General features: G+C 40.3%; 1 pseudogene across 1 annotated transcript in view; it reads left to right on the forward strand.

Annotated features, from left to right (window-relative positions):
- The window catches only part of LOC110487300 (VPS10 domain-containing receptor SorCS3-like), a 433335-nt pseudogene that overhangs the window by 105895 nt on the left and 307915 nt on the right, over positions 1–19525 (forward strand). Inside the window, exons 17-18 of the transcript XR_016485458.1 lie at positions 731–864; positions 1587–1698. The product of XR_016485458.1 is annotated as a VPS10 domain-containing receptor SorCS3-like (transcript). The remainder of the gene's footprint in view (positions 1–730; positions 865–1586; positions 1699–19525) is intronic.

Genomic DNA, 19525 nt, shown 5'->3' on the forward strand with positions numbered 1-19525 from the left:
TGGCTTTCGACCTTCGTCTCTCTCCGAGCCCGTACGGGAGTTGTAGCGATGAGACAAGATAGTAAGAACTAACAATTGGATACCACGAAATTGGGGAGAAAAGGGGGTAACATAAAAATAAAATAAAAAAATACAGTGTTATATCACTTTGCTATAGGAACCTTCACCACTTAGATCACGGTAATGCCACGTACACCCACAGTAGTACTCATAAGGCATCCCGTCAAAAACATGATAAAGCGTGTTTTAAGTCTAGAATAAATCTTGTTCTTCAACTAAATTCCATCAAAACTATAAAACATTATGACAGTTATGATAATTGTTGAGTAAGATTTAATTCACCTTCCCTTTTCAGCTAAAGTAGTCTTACTGAGAAGAAGATCCCAGATATTACTCCAGTGATAATGATAAGTGATACATACTGGCAAGCTCAGTGTGAGATATCTTCTTTTCTCTAATTCTTCATTTTAAGAAGGTTTCTATTTCTTTTTCCCAAGCACCTGTAAAATTAATATGTCGATGTGCCAGTGCTTTTCATATTTAAACAAAAAATAATCTAAAAATAATATTTCGATGTGTGAGTGCTTCTCATATTGTGAAGTAGGTAGTCTGAAACAATATCTATGTAATTACAATTACATACTGAGTGAATAATCCACTACTGAGTCAGAATCATCCACTACTGAGTCTGAATCATCCAAATCTGAATCATCCTCTGTGTTTGTATCAGGTTCTGTGGAACATGTCCAGCTGCTGGCTCCGTTTGTGGCCATCAAGAACAAGGCAGTAAACCTAACAGCAGTGGTGTGGCCTGTCCAGTCAAGGACCCTCACCTACTTCTGGTGGCTGGGGAACAGAAGTGAAGTAAATTGGAGATGTGTCCTGGTGCAGACACAGATCCTCTTTTGATGTTGTGTATACAGTATACTGTATGTGGATTACCAACTGTACAACATTAGCAAAGGTAAACTGACACTATTCAAAAGGGGTCTTACCCTATAATGCCATATACTGTACATGTACTGCAGCTGTGGCTGGTGTCACTGTAACTAAATCAGAAGACAGGCTTATTGTAATGGCTGAAACAGAAACCAATGGAACAGCATCGAACACATCAAAGACCTGGTTTTCATTTCAGTTCCATTCCATTTCAGCCATTATTATGAGCTTTCCTCCCTTCAGTAGCCTCCACTGATGTATTGGGTTATACATGATGTCTATGGTATTAAATACATTGACCTCTTCTATTAATGAAGACGACTATGATAGAGGTGAAGCAGTCTCTGATTTTGTATTTTGTTCAGACATCTTATTTGTATGTCAGGTTCTAAGTCTTAGGTTCAGGTTCTAGGTCTTATGGGGAGGATGTTTTTTGTAGGGTTTTACTCAAGTCAGAATTTCGACAACTCTAACTACTCAAGTCAGAAGTTATAACTACTCTTAGTGAGACGTTCAAGGAAAAGTTGTTACCATCTGAAATTGATTTCTTTCGTGTTCTGGGGTTTTAGCTAAAGGTTTTAGGTGAAGGGATTATGACCGGATCAATGTGTGATCATCAATTTTGTCCATGTTCCCTCTTCCTCCAGCCGGTGATCAGCTTAGACGGGAACATCACCAGCGAGGGAATGAACACTGTTACGGTCCAAGTGTCTTCAGCCAACACCATGCTGCAAGACACCAAGATGATAGCAGTCCAAGGTAAGGATCAGTACTACCTCTCTCTCTATCTCTCTCTCTTCTCTCTAACTCTCTCTCTCTCTCAGATCTCCCTAATCTAATGCTTCCTGATGTAATGCTAATTAACACATATAGCAGCCATCTCACTTGGTATGCACCGCTTGAGGGTACTTTACATTTGAGTATGTCAGGATATATGAGAAGAGGACATTTCCCTAATTATCTAAGAAAGCACTTGTGTGATCAATCATCTCCACTCGTCAAACCATGAGCATGCGCACACGCATACGCACACACACACACCAACATCTCTGTCAGCTTTCCCACCCATCAGAAGGCAAATAGAGGAAGGAAACAACCAGAACATAGATCAGGAGTTTAATTAACCCTTTCATGCGTAGGTTCCAAATATCTCGCCCCAGCGTGAGTTTTTTTTTTTATGCACGTGATGTTAGAACGTTCTTTCTATTCCAGAATGTGATTGTAACAGTACATTTAATCCGCGCTGCCCTCAAACCAAGGCACTGTTTTTATTTATAGGCTGTTTTTTAAATGTGTCCATTTCAAATTATTTTCACTAAGTTTTTTATTTTCTAAGAACAGTTTGAATTGAGGTGTGTTCCACCTCATTCATTCACATAAAAGTAGTCATTTTTACTTTTGTGGACCAATTAATTTTTGGGACATTTCTGACACGGACAAAATTCCCCAAACACTTGACAATTGTTAGTGCAGTTTAAGTCTGCAGACATTTGCTCATCTCCCGTCCTGCACACACACGTGTTCACATGTTCCGGCTGTTGCCTGCATCACAGTCATAGTTGTTTTTGTTACCAATAATAACTTTGGCGATGTGTGCGTTTCTATCGAAGTAAGTGCCTTATTACGTCATAATAGTTTCTGCATGTCTGTTATGTCATTTCTACTGTAGCATAATATGTTTGTGTATATTCCTTATAACCGCGTACACACGAAGTAACGTTACTCATTTCATAACCTTTATGGTGTTATACTCAATGCTTAGGTAGCTAGCTACATTCTTCCATTAGCTCTGAAAAACAATGCTAATTGTGTCAGAGAAGTATTAGCATGTGTTGTATTTTGAAGCTACCCTGGCCTTATTACTCCCAAGTTGCGCAGCTGTAAGGAGCAGCGCCTCTCCTATGTTCAAATCCAGACTGCGTTTCTATCAAAGTAAGTGCCTTATTACATTATAATAGTTTCTGTATGTCGTGTTATACCGTTTCTACTGTAGCTCAATGGGGGGAGTTCTTTACTATCCCCATGAGAAGGACTGTCGCCAGGAAGGTATACATTTCACTAATTGTGGTTGTCCCCCCCACTCCTGGCTCTCTCTTCTCCTGTAGCTCCAAGGCATGGCGATTGGTCTCTGCTATGTCTTCCACCAGCTCCTCTGTCATGAAAAAAATTGAAGCACTCTGCCTCAGATGGAAATGGCAAGGGGCGTTGCACTCCAGACTGGGACTCATCAAAGCAAACAGCAGGGCCAGGAGGGGTGAAACGGCTGGCAGCCTTCCAGCTACCACAGAACTCCTGTACTTCATCCATTGTCAGTCTGCCTCCATCACCACCAGCTTCTTCAAAGGGACCTGGGACTTTGTCAATGGTCAAGGAGTCCTCAGATTCAGGGTTCTCATGGGCTGGGGAGCAGCTCACAACTGTCAAAATCTGATTCCTGACTTTCAGACTCATTGTCAGAATTTTTTTTAATCTCCAGAATGTCCGCATTTGTGAGTTGTCTCCTTTTGAAAGACATTGCTAATGCTTCAGCTTAGCTCACTAGCTACATACATAAACAACAACACTGAATGGCTCAGAATGGGAGTGAGAGGTTACGTGATTGACTGCCTGCATGCTCCATTTGTATCAATAAATCACTACCAGAAAATGTTTTGTGTGGTAATTATTGATATATTTACTGTATTATTCTCATGTTTTTCAATTACCGCTGATAAATCATGCACTCTGATTCTTGCATAGATTGTAATGGGCACATAGTGTGTGTGTGTGTGTGTGTGTGTGTGTGTGTGTAAAATACTTTTTTGAAGGTTGTACTGATTATGATGTGCTAAGCTAATTACAGCTATGTGTGTGGAGCCAGGTTTGTTGAAAAACAATGCATTCTGGGTTTCACGTAATCGTCTGTCAGACCAAAGATGCTATAACAAAATGAGGTGAGTAAGGGTTCACTCATTTTTGAGAATTTCAGGAAGTGAATGCTGGGATGTGAACGATGGTAGACGACACCCCTTCAACATCCATACTATAAACAGACCAAACTCATCTTGACTTATCTCTGCTTTCTGTGAGGGAAAAAAGCATGGCTGCGGACTGAAACTAATCATCGTCGGATTACTTTCTTCTACTAGAAAGTGTTTTACTCAATTATTTTGATCAACGGTGAACTCAGCTGTGATGTGACTAATTATTAGCAATTGCTATTAGCTAATTCATATTGTAGTTTATGTCAGCCGAGTGTTCGAAAATTTGACCGCTTGTGTTGCCTCAATCTTTCATCAGTCAATCTGTGTGTTATTCTTCCACTTTGTGTGGAGATTTATCCCTATAGCGTGCGACTTGTGGTCTCTCTTTGTCTTCACCAACTCCAACGTGGATTTGACATGAGAGGCGACTCGGGCGAGCTAGGCTGAGAGTCATTAGAGGGAGCTCAGTGTGAGGCCAGGTTGAGGCTTTGTGAGCGATAAAGTGCATTTTGTCACCTGGGATCCACATATTACGTTCATGGCAGTATAGCACCAGCCAATTGAATTGTGTTGAACTGAGGGGCTCACTCAGATATAGAAAGCTTGAGCTATTAATTGCTAGCCTCAATAGACTGTTACAGCACCTCTTTTCATACAAAACGTTTTGTTATACAACCTTTTGGAACCTACATACATTATACGGTATCTATTGAGTTTATGAACACTAGTTCATGTGTCATATACTCCTCCATATACAGTAATCCTATCAAACCATCCCTCCTTTCATCTATTTTACCCTTTCTCTAAAAGGAAATCATATTAAGGCCTGTTCATCCATGTACTGCTAGAGTTGACATAGGGTTCACAACCTTGATATTGTGCAACAAAGTGTTATTAGAATTTTTTTATTCATTTATTTGTATTTTTCTGCTGTTCGCATTCAGTTCACCTTCAAGTTCAAACATATTCCATGTCAAGGTAAACAACTCCACACAATAAAGCCAAGATGAGAAGGGGCATCCACATCGCAATTAAAGTCAAGGTCCATTAAACTGCAATGTTGCCGTACTGCAGTACAGCTCTATGGCTTTTGCTCCTAGGCTGATTCCAATCCACCGCCTAATAGAGGTTTGAATGGGGAGTTCAGTAATATAGGCTATTTTAAGTTATTTGAGAAGACATTCCTTCTCTGTTTTTTTCCGGCGTCTTCTTTTCTCCAACCTGCGGAACATGGAAGATGGCCGAAGGTTCCCTGTCAGGTTCCAGACAGTGACTTTTGGCAAATTCAGATATTTTAGTATGTTTCGCGGAAGCCCCCCCTGGTTTCACCACCAGCTGTTAATGCACCTCTCAGTGTGGTGCAAGAGGTTAACATGTCCTCTTTTTTCCCAAGAGAGTGCACTTCTTCTGTAGTGGGCAAATAGCATCCCTTTCTCGCACCCCATTCCTTTCCTGGGTGACAACTGTACTTTACCTCACAGAATAAAATTATAGTCATAGATGAATCATCAAAACCTATTTATAACAATATTGTTGGAAATAATGCACTATTGGAAGGAGTTATGAAGATAGAATAACCCAATATCGTCAAGTTCGCGATGAATGAAAAACAGAATCCACTATCATGGTGTGTTTACAATTGTAATTTGTAATTGACAACTGTTTCATCTTATTTATTTAGCTTTGCATACAGTAAGATTGTGAGGAAGCCACTCCAAAAATGTTTGCTGTTTAAATATTAAAGCAACAAGATACAGCCCTGCAGAGGTGGGTTTTCAGCCAAATTTGGGCGTGGACAAAATTCTCTCAAACGCTCACTCATCTGACTGTCTCACTCACCTACTTTCCTCCCTCATCCCAGATCTTATTTTCAATTCAGCCAATGAGTTTGGGGAACATAAAATGCCAGGTTTACCCAAGAAGGCTTTTTAGACTAATGAGTAATCGCAAAGAGAACAAACATAGTGTGAGTGTTTTGATTTTTACAGGGGCTATTGCATCCTATCCCCTTCCGCCCACCATTCCTTCTATACCTCTTTCCCCTCATTACAAGTCATTCATTTGCTCTCTATTTGTCCACTACTTTACTACTCAAATAGTGATTTTAAGGCATGATAATTGATGTGCTTCAAGTGTATGTGACTTGCCTACTACGCCACTTCATTGTCCGCCGATAGCTCCATAGAGAACCTATAAAACATTTGTGGCTTTTAAAATGGACACGTATTGCTGGTTGGAACTCGTGCCTCACTGCTAATCTAAAGTGGATGAAGTTCATTATAAATAAAAACATTTAGTAGTAGCTATTTTGAAGAACAAATAGTTGTTTGGCAAGACGTACTTTTCCCATCAAGACATAAATACACTTTCGCGATAACAAGGAGATTGAGATTGGGTTGAAAAAAGGGTAACATTTTATTTGACACCTAGGGTCATAACACATTATGGCACGGTCATAACCATGTCATAGTAGGTCATAACAGCAAAAACAACAAACGGTCATTATGTGGTCAGAACATTGTCATGGCACATAAAATTAGACCTGTTGTGACATATTGTGTTATTTTATGGCTGGTTATGAGACCTACATAAGAGTGTCAAATCCCACAAAACCTACCACACAAAGCAAACCGTTCCATTACACCGTAGCCAACTTGTAAACAGTAGGTTTATGTAATATTACATTTTCTAGTGTCATGAAGTGTATTTTCTTAATCCATGTAAAGTCAAACAGGATGGTCATAATGCTTCACGACAGTGTGTTTTTTCCGTGAGTTATTCGTAATACGATGAAAATAAAGTAACTTCAAGAACATCAAAGTATTTAACTTCTGAATTGTATTGTTTTTTTCCTTTCCCTTGGATGCAGCAGATGAACAGAATGGAGTATGCTACAATGCAGCGACGCCACTAAAGAAAGCTAAAAACGTAAACAACACACCAATTATAGTGTATTATGGCAACAGCAAACACTTTCACACATTCTCAAATACGTAACAATCCCGTTTTCTCAACAAAAATACATTCTAAAGCTAGCTCTCAGCTATTCATGTAGCTAGCTACTTAAATGTTAGCAACCATCTAGTTACAGTAGTGTTTGTTTAGCTAAGGTTAGCTTCCCTACCACTAAATATGGTGGTGTTCAAAACAACTAATGACACTCATGTACTGTTGTTGCATCAACAATGCATCTGATTCACTCTCTATATAATAGTGCTACTTGTACAAATTAATTCTAAAAGAGTCTTGTGAGTTAAATGTATGAAAAACCCATGGACAACTAACATGGTAGGCTAGCTAATGTTAACAGTTAGCACGCTAAGTATATATATATAATGTTGTGAAAAAACCAAACAAATTTATTCCAAAATATAGAATTATTTTGCTGTTGTAAGGGGAATAATATAAGCCATATTCGTCTATCACGTAAGTGACCATATGTCAGTCATAAGTTCCAAAGAGGGTGTTTGTCCTTCTCCTGTATTCATCCCAGTCATCAGCAACAGAGCATTGGGCTAGGCACATGTTTTACATCAATGTGGGTACAATTACATTGGTAGAAAAATGTTATATAACATACTATTTACGAGTAGAATGGATTGGTTTGCCTTGTGTGGAAGTTGACTCACCTACATAGATGTCATAACCAGACATAACATATTTTAATATACAGTACCAGTCAAAAGTTTGGACACACATACTCATTTAAGGATTTTCTATATATTTTTTTACTATTTTCTAAATTGTAGAATAATAGTGAAGATATCAAAACTTTGAAAAAACATTTATGGAAACACGTAGTCACCAAAAAAGTGTTAAACAAATTGTAGATCCTTCAAAGTAGCCACCCTTTGCCTTGATGACAGCTTGCAGTAGAGGTCGACCAATTAATCGGATTGGCCGATTAATTAGGGCCGATTTCAAGTTTTCATAACAATCAGTAATCATCATTTTTGGACACCGGTTATAGCCGATTACATTGCACTCCACGAGGAGACTGCGTGGCAGGCTAACTACCTGTTATGCGAGTGCAGCAAGGAGCAAAGGTAAGGTGCTAGCTAGCATTAAACGTATCTTATAAAAAACAATCAATCTTAATATAATCAGTAGTTAACTACACATGGCTGATGGTATTACTAGTTTATCTAGCTTGTCCTGCGTTGCATATAATCGATGTGGTGCCTGTTAATTTATCATTGAATCACAGCCTACTTCGTCAAACGGGGGATGATTTAACAAAAGCGCATTTGCGAAAAAAGCACAATCGTTGCACGAATGTACCTAACCATAAACATCAATGCCTTTCTTAAAATCGTAACACAGAAGTCTATTTTTTAAACCTGCATATTTAGTTGAAAGAAATTCATGTTAGCAAACAATATTAACTAGGTGTCACGCCCTGACCATAGAGAGCCCTTGGTTCTCTATAGTGAAGTAGGTCAGGGCGTGACTAGGGGGTGATCTAGTATTTCTATTTCTATGTTGGTGCTAATGTGGTTCCCAATTAGAGGCAGCAATATTTAGACAATATTTAGGCCACCTGTTAGATAAAATATCGAACGGTTCCGTATTTCACTGAAAGAATAAACGTTTTGTTTTCAAAATGATAGTTTCCAGATTTGACCATATTAATGACCTAAGGCTCGTATTTCTGTGTGTTATTATATTATAATTAAGTCTATGATTTAATAGAGCAGTCTGACTGAGCGGTGGTAGGCAGCAGCAGGCTCGTAAGCATTCATTCAAACAGCAGTTTCCTGTGTTCGCCAGCAGCTCTTCGCAATGCTTCAAGCGTTGCGCTGTTTATGACTTCAAGCCTATCAACTCCCGAGGCTGGCAATACTAAAGTATCTATTTAGAACATCCAATAGTCAAAAGTATATGAAATACAAATGGTATAGAGAGAAATAGTCCTATAACAACTACAACCCAAAACTTCTTACCTGGGAATATTGAAGACTCGTGTTAAAAGGAACCACCAGCTTTCATATGTTCTCATGTTCTGAACAAGGAACTTAAACGTTAGCTTTTTTACATGGCACATATTGCACTTTTACTTAACTTCTCCAACACTTTGTTTTTTGTATTATTTAAACCAAATTGAGCATGTTTCATGATTTATTTGAGACTGAGTTGATTTTATTGATGTATTATATTAAATTAAATACAGGTGTTCATTGTTCAATCAGTATTGTTGTAATTATCATTATTCCAAATACATTATTAGCAAGTTGCTGATTCGGTGACGTTGAACTTCCTTGTTGAGAAAGAGCCCCTAATGTTACACATATATTGTCGAAGCTAATTGTATTGGACCTGAACACATACAGTATGTGTCATATCTCCATGTATAACAATGTTGACTTTTGACCTGGAGTGTATACAATACATAGTGTTTATAAAGTCTACATTGTTTCTTTACATGGAAATGACTGGTAGGAAAAAGCGGTACTGTATCTTCAGAAGGAAATAAGGAAACAAATTAACCAATGGGTCAGCCACTAATGTCCCACACTTGAAACAACAGCCTTAGATCTTTTGATAAGACATTGTAATGAAACCCCAGTAATTAACAGGCAGTATCAGTGTCAAAGTAGGTATTTGTTTCACAGACATCAAAGCCTCTACTACCAGTGGACTAACCTATGTTGTTCTTATGTGTGTTTTTTCTCTCCCTACCCCAGGGCGAATTGGACATGCCTGCGAGAGCACAAGGGAGATTCCTAACTGTACTAGCGTGTAAAGCCAGGGAAGGAATGCAACACATGTGAACAGACAAAGTATTTCCATTTTAAGGGTTCCCTATTTCTTTGTTTTCTTTTGTAATTTCTCAAACACAACACCAATGTTAATAGTTTTCTAAGGGCCTGATTTATACTGATGTGCATGGGTGTCTTGCTTGATAGCATCTATGCGGCGAATCTGAAATCTACTCAACGAGACAAGTTTCAATTACAAGTATGAGCTACTTAGACCTACTAAGTAGGTTTGGATTGTGTAACGTTACATTTTTAGTTCTGTAATTGTCTTATTTTATGGACTTTTTTCAAAGCCTTTATCAAAACCTATTAAGAGAGTTATGTACATTTCTTAATGTTTTACTTTTCATGAGGTATAAGAGTTTTTGTCTGTATGGGCCATCATGTCTAGGTCTCCGATCTAACAGGGAATATTATTGAAAATGTACCATATTATCTTTAGATATCAGTTATCACTCTGTATATACTATATGTATGTTTACTTTTCACACGCTTGTAGTAAAAGTACAATGCTAAACACAGGAGACCTAGTCATGGCCTGTTATCAGTTCTTAAAAGTGTGTTAAAAACAAGATGTTACTTATAGGAAGAGATCAACTTTTTTTAATGATGTCCTTGACTTGTGCATGCTATTATTAAGGACGAGATGTATGTGTTGTAGATAAGCAAGTTTTGTAAATAGTTATTTTCTATTCATTAAAAGAGCTCAGTCACTTTTACATACAGTATATATACACAGACTCGCATATTCTTAATTTGGTTAATTTATGGCTATACAATGTATCTGACTTGTACAAAGGGTTTAACTGTTAAGAAGGGCATCATTTTCTAAATATCAAACCAGGTTAACACAATGCCACCCCTGCTTGAAATTAAATAAAACACATAATTGGTGGTCATTTTTACCTGCATCTCAAGGTTAAACTCTTTGTAACAGACGACACTAGCCATAAACATCATGGGATTATTTCTATTGTTAGCCCTTTGAATGTAACGAGAAAAGTGGAATCAACCATTTATGATCCGCGGATATAATTTGTGTCTGATTCATCAAGATGGTCACACATTGTTGTCGATGTCAAATTGTTATTTCTGATGAGTATATTGTACAAGGCCCATCAGCGTGTCAAGGACAAGTATCTTGGGGGTATTTTGCAGTTTGATAGTTTATCAAGTCCTTTGCTGGCATCTATTCATAGAGTGCTCTATCTCTGTAAAGCATATCAACTCTCATAGAGTTTCATGGTAATCTCCTCAAACATTATCTCTCAAACAATATTTCCATACAAAGAGGGAATAAAACAACTTTGTGTTGACTTTCCACTCATCTGATAAGGTGTCTGGAGTAAAAACTACACGATACAATGATTTTAAACCACCATCCCATCCATATGAGTCTTATCAAATTATCCCACTATCAACACATTTCATCAGCTTCATTTAGAAGTTAGAAACAAACTGAGTCAAGTTCCACCACTTGAATTCCCGAGTGTAGTGAAATACTGTACATGCTAGCAAGTAGCTAGTTTCCTCCACTACACTGCTGTGCAATGCAGTCCTCCGAAAGCTGTCATCAGAAAGAGCAGGAGCAGGAGCTTCAGTCAGCCAGCGGCTTGAAGGCACGCACAGGTCCCGGGCAGCAGGTGTAGCCAGTCTGGCGGTAAGCGGAGATGAGTGGATGGTTAAGCACCGAATGCACCATGCCGAGCTATCCCACAATGCCGTGCCTAGAGTCGGCACGTGATGACACACAGGAGAGTGAGAGGAGAGAAGGACGGGGATGTTTAGAGAATGTTGCAGAAGGAAAGTGTTTCCCATGATCGTGTACATAAGTGTGTTCAGTAGTAAAGGAAAGGGGTGGAGCTTCTGTATCTGTAGTCCCTTGTTACATTGTAACGAGAGTGGAGTTACATTTTAATAGGAGTGTTATAGCATTTGTCAAAGCAAGTTGTTGCAGTAGCGACAATATAGCGTTGTTATGATGCATGAAACTCCATCCACAGAGGCATTCTTCTTGACAGGACATAACAAAGCAACACTTTGTTTTGTTGAACGATAATTGCATCATCCTCACTCATCTGACTGTCCCTATTTTGTTTGTTGTTGACAAATCACTTTGATGTTCTCAATGTCACGCTGGCTTTGTTCAAATACTTATTAAAAGAAAACAAGATTAACGTAGTGACAGATAACGGGAATATTAAATTGTTTTTTCTTTGTGCCATCTCTGCAAACACCAGTTCCTAAGGTGACTCCTCTTCTGGTAGACAAAGTTGAGCTAGCTGAGCTAAAAGGTCACTGAGAGTTCATCCACGTGAATAATTCCTTTTATTTCTCCTGAATTTCTTCAGAAAGACATTGTTTCGACATGTAAGGCAATTATAGCAGTGGATTACAACCATTCATCCCATGAGCCTCGAAGCTCCTTTTGCCCTATGAGTGGGAAACACGCGTTGGCATTTCCGCCTTGGTCGTTGATCATTCAACAGTGCTAAGTTCTTCAGACATCCTTCAGAGGCAATTTTTGAAAATATATTTTTCTGTACTGCTGCAGGTTTGTAAGGAAAGCAATTGGGTTTTTGCTACATTTGTTACAGTTTGTGTGCTTATTTAGATATTTTATTCTGCAACATTCGTTTGAATAGTTTTCTCTGGTGTTCATTGCTTTACATCAGATTCTATTGAGCTGGTTTGATAATTTTTTGGTACAAATGTTGAACATCTATTATAAGATTATCTATGAAATCGGAAAGGGAATCAAGATTGTGGGAAAGGGAAATTAAGACACCTTAGTGTACATAGATGCAGTAATGAGGTCAGGGGAACTCAACCAAATTAATGGAAATGCCATGGAAACGCGCCGGGGAAAGATGACATGGGGAAATTTCCTGAAACTTCAAAATGTGCCAACATTTAGGCTATTGTTTTTTTCACTATGTTGAGGTAGAAATTGCTTGTATGGATGTCATCTTGACCAATCAACTACAATACAGTTTAAAACGACTTTGACTACCACCACAGATTTCTCTCTCTCTCTTTCACAGACTTGCTGTCTCGACCTCTGAACGCTCGGCTGTGAAACGCCAACTTGGGGGAACTTGGGGCGGCAGGGTAGCCTAGTGGTTAGAGCGTTGGACTAGTAACCGGAAGGTTGCAAGTTCAAACCCCTGAGCTGACAAGGTACAAATCTGTCGTTCTGCCTCTGAACAGGCAGTTAACCCACTGGTCCTAGGCCGTCATTGAAAATAAGAATTTGTTCTTAACTTACTTGCCTAGTTAAATAAAGGGAAATAAAACCTGACATTTACTCCTAAGGTGCTGACTGGTTGCACCCTCTATAACCGCTGTTTATATTATTTGAACCTGCTGGTCATCTATGAAAGTTTGAACAGCTTGAAGAATGATCTAGACTTAATGGCCATGTACTCTTATAATATCCACCCGGCACACCCAGAAGAAGAGCCACCCCTCAAGGCCTGGTTCCTCTCTAGGTTCCTTCCTAGGTTCCTGCCTTTCTAGGGAGTTTTTCCTAACCTCTGTGCTTCCACATCTGCATTTTTTTGCTCTTTGGGGGTTTAGGCTGGCTATCTGTAGAAGCACATAGTGACAACTGCTGATGTGAAAGGGGCTTTATAAAATTAATGTGATTGATTGATGGATATTAAAATGAGGTTATGCAGATCATTCCTTCTCCATTATAGTTGTCCAAGTGTTACTGTGTTAAAACATTGTAGAGAAAAATATAGTTTTGGGAAAAGCATAGCTAAAAAACAATGTCAACAGTGTTGTGGAAAAAGTGTTTAAAAACCCCAACTTCAGCAGATACCTTTACTCAAAGTCTAACAACTCCAGTTTCTCCTAATTCATCAGCTCTGAAGTCGTTACTGAGCCAGAAAACCACATTACTGTACACTGTCTGACAAACCTTGATATATTAAGAAAGGCAGGAACCTAGGAACCTGCTTCAGCCAGCTACAGAAGCTACAGCCAGGAGCGGAATGCTCTCCCAAGCACCAACACTGCAGATCAGAATCAGCCATCACTTAATAACACTGCTGCAGGCATTTAGACAATGAACTGCTGTATTCCTGTCTGTCACAATGTTACTGTGTGGAGAATACATTATCTACAGCTGTTAGGGAGATGTTTGTGTCTCTAGTGACGGGCATGCAATTAGCAAATAGCAGCTACAACAGTTGTTGTAAAATACTTGCAAAGGCTGCAAGACCAAGGTCGGGCATGAATATTGTTAATATTGTTAGGCTGTCACCGACACTTATTCAGAAATGATAAAAGCAGTTTTGTGTATTACAAGTTAATCTTCCGATATTGCAGGCATGTTATGCAGTAAGTTCCTGTTAAAGCTACTGTATCTTGTTACTATACTGTATCTGTCATGTACTGTCATGTTGTGTCTTGTCTCTGTCCTTTCCCTTCACCCTGTCTCCCTCTGCTGGTCGTTGTTAGGTTACCTTTTCTCCCCCGCTTTCCCCCAGCTGTTCCTTGTCTCCTCTAACTACCCATTCACCCCGTTTCCCACCTGTTCCCTTTTTCCCTCTGATTAGGTCCCTATATCTCTCTCTGTTTCTGTTCCTGTCCTTGTCGGATTCTTGTTTGTTGTGTTTCATGCCTGAGCCAGACTATCGTCATGTTCCCGAGCCCAGGTCTCGTCCATAAAACAGCCCTCCGCCCCAGAGTCTATTAAGGCACTGCAGGAAGCTGACGAACCGGTCCAGCGTAGATGGACCGACAAGGTAGTGCAGGATCTTGAAGGAGAGACAGGAGTAGTAGCGCTCACCAGTAGCCCTCCGCTTACTGACGAGCTCTGGCCTTTTACTGGACATGAAGTGACAAAATGACCAGCGGAACCGCAATAGAGACAGAGGCGGTTGGTGATTCTCCGTTCCCTCTTCTTAGTCGAGATGCGGATACCTCCCAGCTGCATGGGCTCAGCACCCGAGCCGGCAGAGGAAGATGGTAGTGATGCGGAGAGGGAGGCGACGGAGAGCGCGAGCTCCTTTCCACGAGCTCGGTGACGAAGATCAACCCGTCGCTCAATGCGAATAGCGAGTTCAATCAAGGAATCCACGCTGGAAGGAACCTCCCGGGAGAGAATCTCATCCTTTACCTCTGCGCGGAAACCCTCCAGAAGACGAGCGAGCAAGGCCGGCTCGTTCCAGCCACTGGAGACAGCAAGAGTGCGAAACTCAATAGAGTAGTCTGTTATGGATCGATTGCCTTGACATAGGGAAGACAGGGCCCTGGAAGCCTCCTCCCCAAAAACAGATCGATCAAAAACCCGTATCATCTCCTCCTTAAAGTCTTGATACTGGTTAGTACACTCAGCCCTTGCCTCCCAGATTGCCGTGCCCCACTCACGAGCCCGTCCAATAAGGAGAGATATGACGTAGGCGACACGAGCAGTGCTCCTGGAGTAAGTGTTGGGCTGGAGAGAAAACACAATATCACACTGGGTGAGGAACGAGCGGCATTCAGTGGGCTCCCCAGAGTAACACGGCGGGTTATTGATTCTGGGCTCCGGAGATTCGAAAGCCCTGGAAGTGGCCGGTGGATCGAGGCGGAGATGGTGAACCTGTTCTGTGAGGTTGGAGACTTGGGTGGCCAGGGTCTCAACGGCATGTCGAGCAGCAGACACTTCCTGCTCGTGTCTGCCTAGCATCGCTCCCTGGATCCCGACGGCTGAGTGGAGAGGATCCGAAGTCGCTGGGTCCATTCTTGGTCGGATTCTTCTGTTATGGTGAGTGAATGAGGACCCAAAAGCGAACTAACTTAAACAGAGCTTCTTTAATAACCAAACATAGGTAGGCTCAGATAGACCGGCAGATTCCGACAGGACAGGACAAGGTTACAGCAAACATGACGATAGTCTGGCTCAGGCATGAAACACAACAATCAAGAATCCGACAAGGACAGGAACAGAAACAGAGAGAGATATAGGGACCTAATCAGAGGGAAAAAGGGAACAGGTGGGAAACGGGGTGAATGGGTAGTTAGAGGAGACAAGGAACAGCTGGGGGAAAGCGGGGGAGAAAAGGTAACCTAACAACGACCAGCAGAGGGAGACAGGGTGAAGGGAAAGGACAGAGACAAGACACAACATGACAGTACATGACAGTATCTTTTTTTAAGTTGCTACTATATTGTATCTCATCATTGTAGATACTCTATCTTATTATAGATACTGTACTGTATCCTGTTATTTTAGATACCATACTGTATGTTGTTATTGTAGATACTATACTGTATCTGGTTATTTTAGAGAAGTCATATTTCTTTAGAATATTTTCTCAATTTCCTTTACGGTAGCGAGCTCACTGCGTGTCTCCTTCCTGAACCCAAACAGGTGAGAGGTAAGGCACTGGTTTAATTATCACCACGGTGACAGGATGACTTTGCGGTATAATGGGATGCCACTTCCCCTTCTGATCTGTTCTACTGCCATTCTTTTCACACTGACAGGTAAAACGTCCTTAATTTGACAGCCGCGCCATGTGACACCTGCTACCACTCAAACATCAACAATGAGCGTCGGCTAAGTGGCTATTTTTTTTCTCATTATCCTCTAGCTGCTTGTAGTCGGTAAGAGAGGACGAAGCGGTGAAAAATTGATTGGAGGCAGAATAGTTGCACTTAATAAAATACCCTTTGTCAAGAAAGATGGCAGCATTATCATCTGCGAAGCCACCGTCCCCTCAAGGGACTGGTCTTTTGACCAATCAGATCAGCTCTAAAAAAGATCTGATGTGATTGGTCAAGAGAACAAATAGCAGACAAAAGATTAGAATTGGGCTGCCTGTGTAAACATAGCCTTAGAACACCAAGCACGTACTCTAATGATTCGCGAGGGTTGCTCATAGATCTGTGTGTTGGGTAATAGAAGCTAGGCAAAAGTGTATTTACACATTGTTTTAATGTGAGCTGGGCTCCCACGCATATGCAGAGCTCCCACATGTAGGATAACACTGATATTGGTTAGGATGGCACTACCGTGAAGAGGTGGTTTGATAATAAGGATGTACATTTTGTTAAGACCGCCCAGGGCCCAAGACTGTGTGTTATGGTGCTTAGGAAAGTTGATTGTGAGTAAACATAACAAAAATATAAATTTCAATAGCTAGTGTTTTCTTTAATAAATTATTTTATGATTACTCCATACCTCCCACATGTTGTTAATCATATCAACATGTGAACTAAAAATAACTTGACTTTCAGTATAGTCGCTCAAACATTGACTAATCAAAATAAGTTAATATAGGCCCACTGTGGTATTGCACAAACAGTGATGTCATGTGATGTGCAATGGTGTGGTCTTACTAGAAAACTGTAATATCATCATCTTGTGTCTCCCATTGAGCATAACATAGAGGGAAAACCACCTCCATAAGCATGTATTGCCTCTGACTTGGGGTTATTTTCCTCTGCTAACAACAGGCAGGCTAGAGGACAGCTTTCCATTGTCTTACATCCCACAGGGACCGGAAGAGGACAAGAAGCCATTACCAGAGGTGGCTTATGCATAATGTAATAACAATAATCCATGTATTAAATCTACCACAAAATCAAATCAAATCAAATCAAATCAAATTTTATTTGTCACATACACATGGTTAGCAGATGTTAATGCGAGTGTAGCGAAATGCTTGTGCTTCTAGTTCCGACAATGCAGTAATAACAAGTAATCTAACTAACAATTCCAAAACTACTGTCTTGTACACAGTGTAAGGGGATAAAGAATATGTACATAAGGATATATGAATGAGTGATGGTACAGAGCAGCATAGGCAAGATACAGTAGATGGTATCGGGTACAGTATGTACAAATGAGATGAGTATGTAAACAAAGTGGCATAGTATAGTATAAAGTGGCTAGTGATACATGTATTACATAAGGATACAGTCGATGATATAGAGTACAGTATATACGTATGCGTATGAGATGAATAATGTAGGGTAAGTAACATTTATATAAGGTAGCATTGTTTAAAGTGGCTAGTGATATATTTACATCATTTCCCATCAATTCCCATTATTAAAGTGGCTGGAGTTGAGTCAGTGTCAGTGTGTTGGCAGCAGCCACTCAGTGTTAGTGGTGGCTGTTTAACAGTCTGATGGCCTTGAGATAGAAGCTGTTTTTCAGTCTCTCGGTCCCAGCTTTGATGCACCTGTACTGACCTCGCCTTCTGGATGATAGCGGGGTGAACAGGCAGTGGCTCGGGTGGTTGATGTCCTTGATGATCTTTATGGCCTTCCTGTGACATCGGGTGGTGTAGGTGTCCTGGAGGGCAGGTAGTTTGCCCCCGGTGATGCGTTGTGCAGACCTCACTACCCTCTGGAGAGCCTTACGGTTGAGGGCGGTGCAGTTGCCATACCAGGCGGTGATACAGCCCGCCAGGATGCTCTCGATTGTGCATCTGTAGAAGTTTGTGAGTGCTTTTGGTGACAAGCCGAATTTCTTCAGCCTCCTGAGGTTGAAGAGGCGCTGCTGCGCCTTCTTCACGATGCTGTCTGTGTGAGTGGACCAATTCAGTTTGTCTGTGATGTGTATGCCGAGGAACTTAAAACTTGCTACCCTCTCCACTACTGTTCCATCGATGTGGATAGGGGGGTGTTCCCTCTGCTGTTTCCTGAAGTCCACAATCATCTCCTTAGTTTTGTTGACGTTGAGTGTGAGGTTGTTTTCCTGACACCACACTCCGAGGGCCCTCACCTCCTCCCTGTAGGCCGTCTCATCGTTGTTGGTAATCAAGCCTACCACTGTTGTGTCGTCCGCAAACTTGATGATTGATGATTGAGTTGGATCACATTCACAAAGAAGCCTATTCACAAAGAAGCCTATTAGCACATTCACAAAGAAGCCTATTACATAAACAGAGGCACTTAGGTAGATGAAGAGCCATTCTAGTCACTCAAGAGTTCAGCAAACACTTTTACTGAAGAGAGGGGATAGACATCAACCTCTGTCGACTGTCATAAGAGAATCGGTTTGATATCAAATTCCCTTAAATGAGCTCTGAAACGTTTTGACTCTTCAAGTGGGAGTAAGTTTATACATTTACCATTAGAGATTATCTTAATGAAAAATGTGAAATTAGTGCTACACCATAACAACAACAATATTTAGTATTCCTTCTAGAGTCCTACTACAGACAGAAGAATTTGAGGAGACTTACTGCTGTCCACAAAATCAAGTAAAATTAGTAATTAAACATTCATATTTATATAATATTTTAAAAACAAGGGAATAGCTAATTTATTTATTGATGATTTCACACGCTCAGCAGATTATATAAAACAAATGCATTATTTACCTCTCTTCAAAACTGAGCTGTCAGACATGCAGGCATTTTTGATCAATTAGCATGACAACACCGGAGGCTATTTGTTGTAACTCAAAGGCTGAATATGTATTATTGTACCCATATCTAGGTAAACTTTGTATGAAAAATGATCTGCACTAACACGTTTGGACATGAGCTCCATCCAAAGCAAAAAGGAAATACACTATGTTCTAGTTTAACTTTAATTTATGAAGGTAATATAATTGGCGAAGCCTGACAGCATATCTATGACCTCATGATAACAGGGTCATGGAGGAGCATGGGTGAGCAGAAGGTACAGCTTCACTGCAGAGATTTAGAAAATAGATAAATAAGGAAGATATGGAGGATCCGTTAGGTAGATAATGAGCTTATTGCCAATATCATTATATTGATCATAATGTACATATTTGGATTAGCAATATCCATTAAAAGATAAGTATAAGTATATCAAGGCATATGCATAAACTTCTTAAGTTTGTAATATTCTGGCATTTGTGTTTTTGAGAGGGAGCGAGAGAGAGAG

Source organism: Oncorhynchus mykiss, chromosome 13 (assembly GCF_057628025.1).
Source record: "Oncorhynchus mykiss isolate SJ-2025 chromosome 13, ASM5762802v1, whole genome shotgun sequence".
NCBI lineage: Eukaryota > Metazoa > Chordata > Actinopteri > Salmoniformes > Salmonidae > Oncorhynchus > Oncorhynchus mykiss.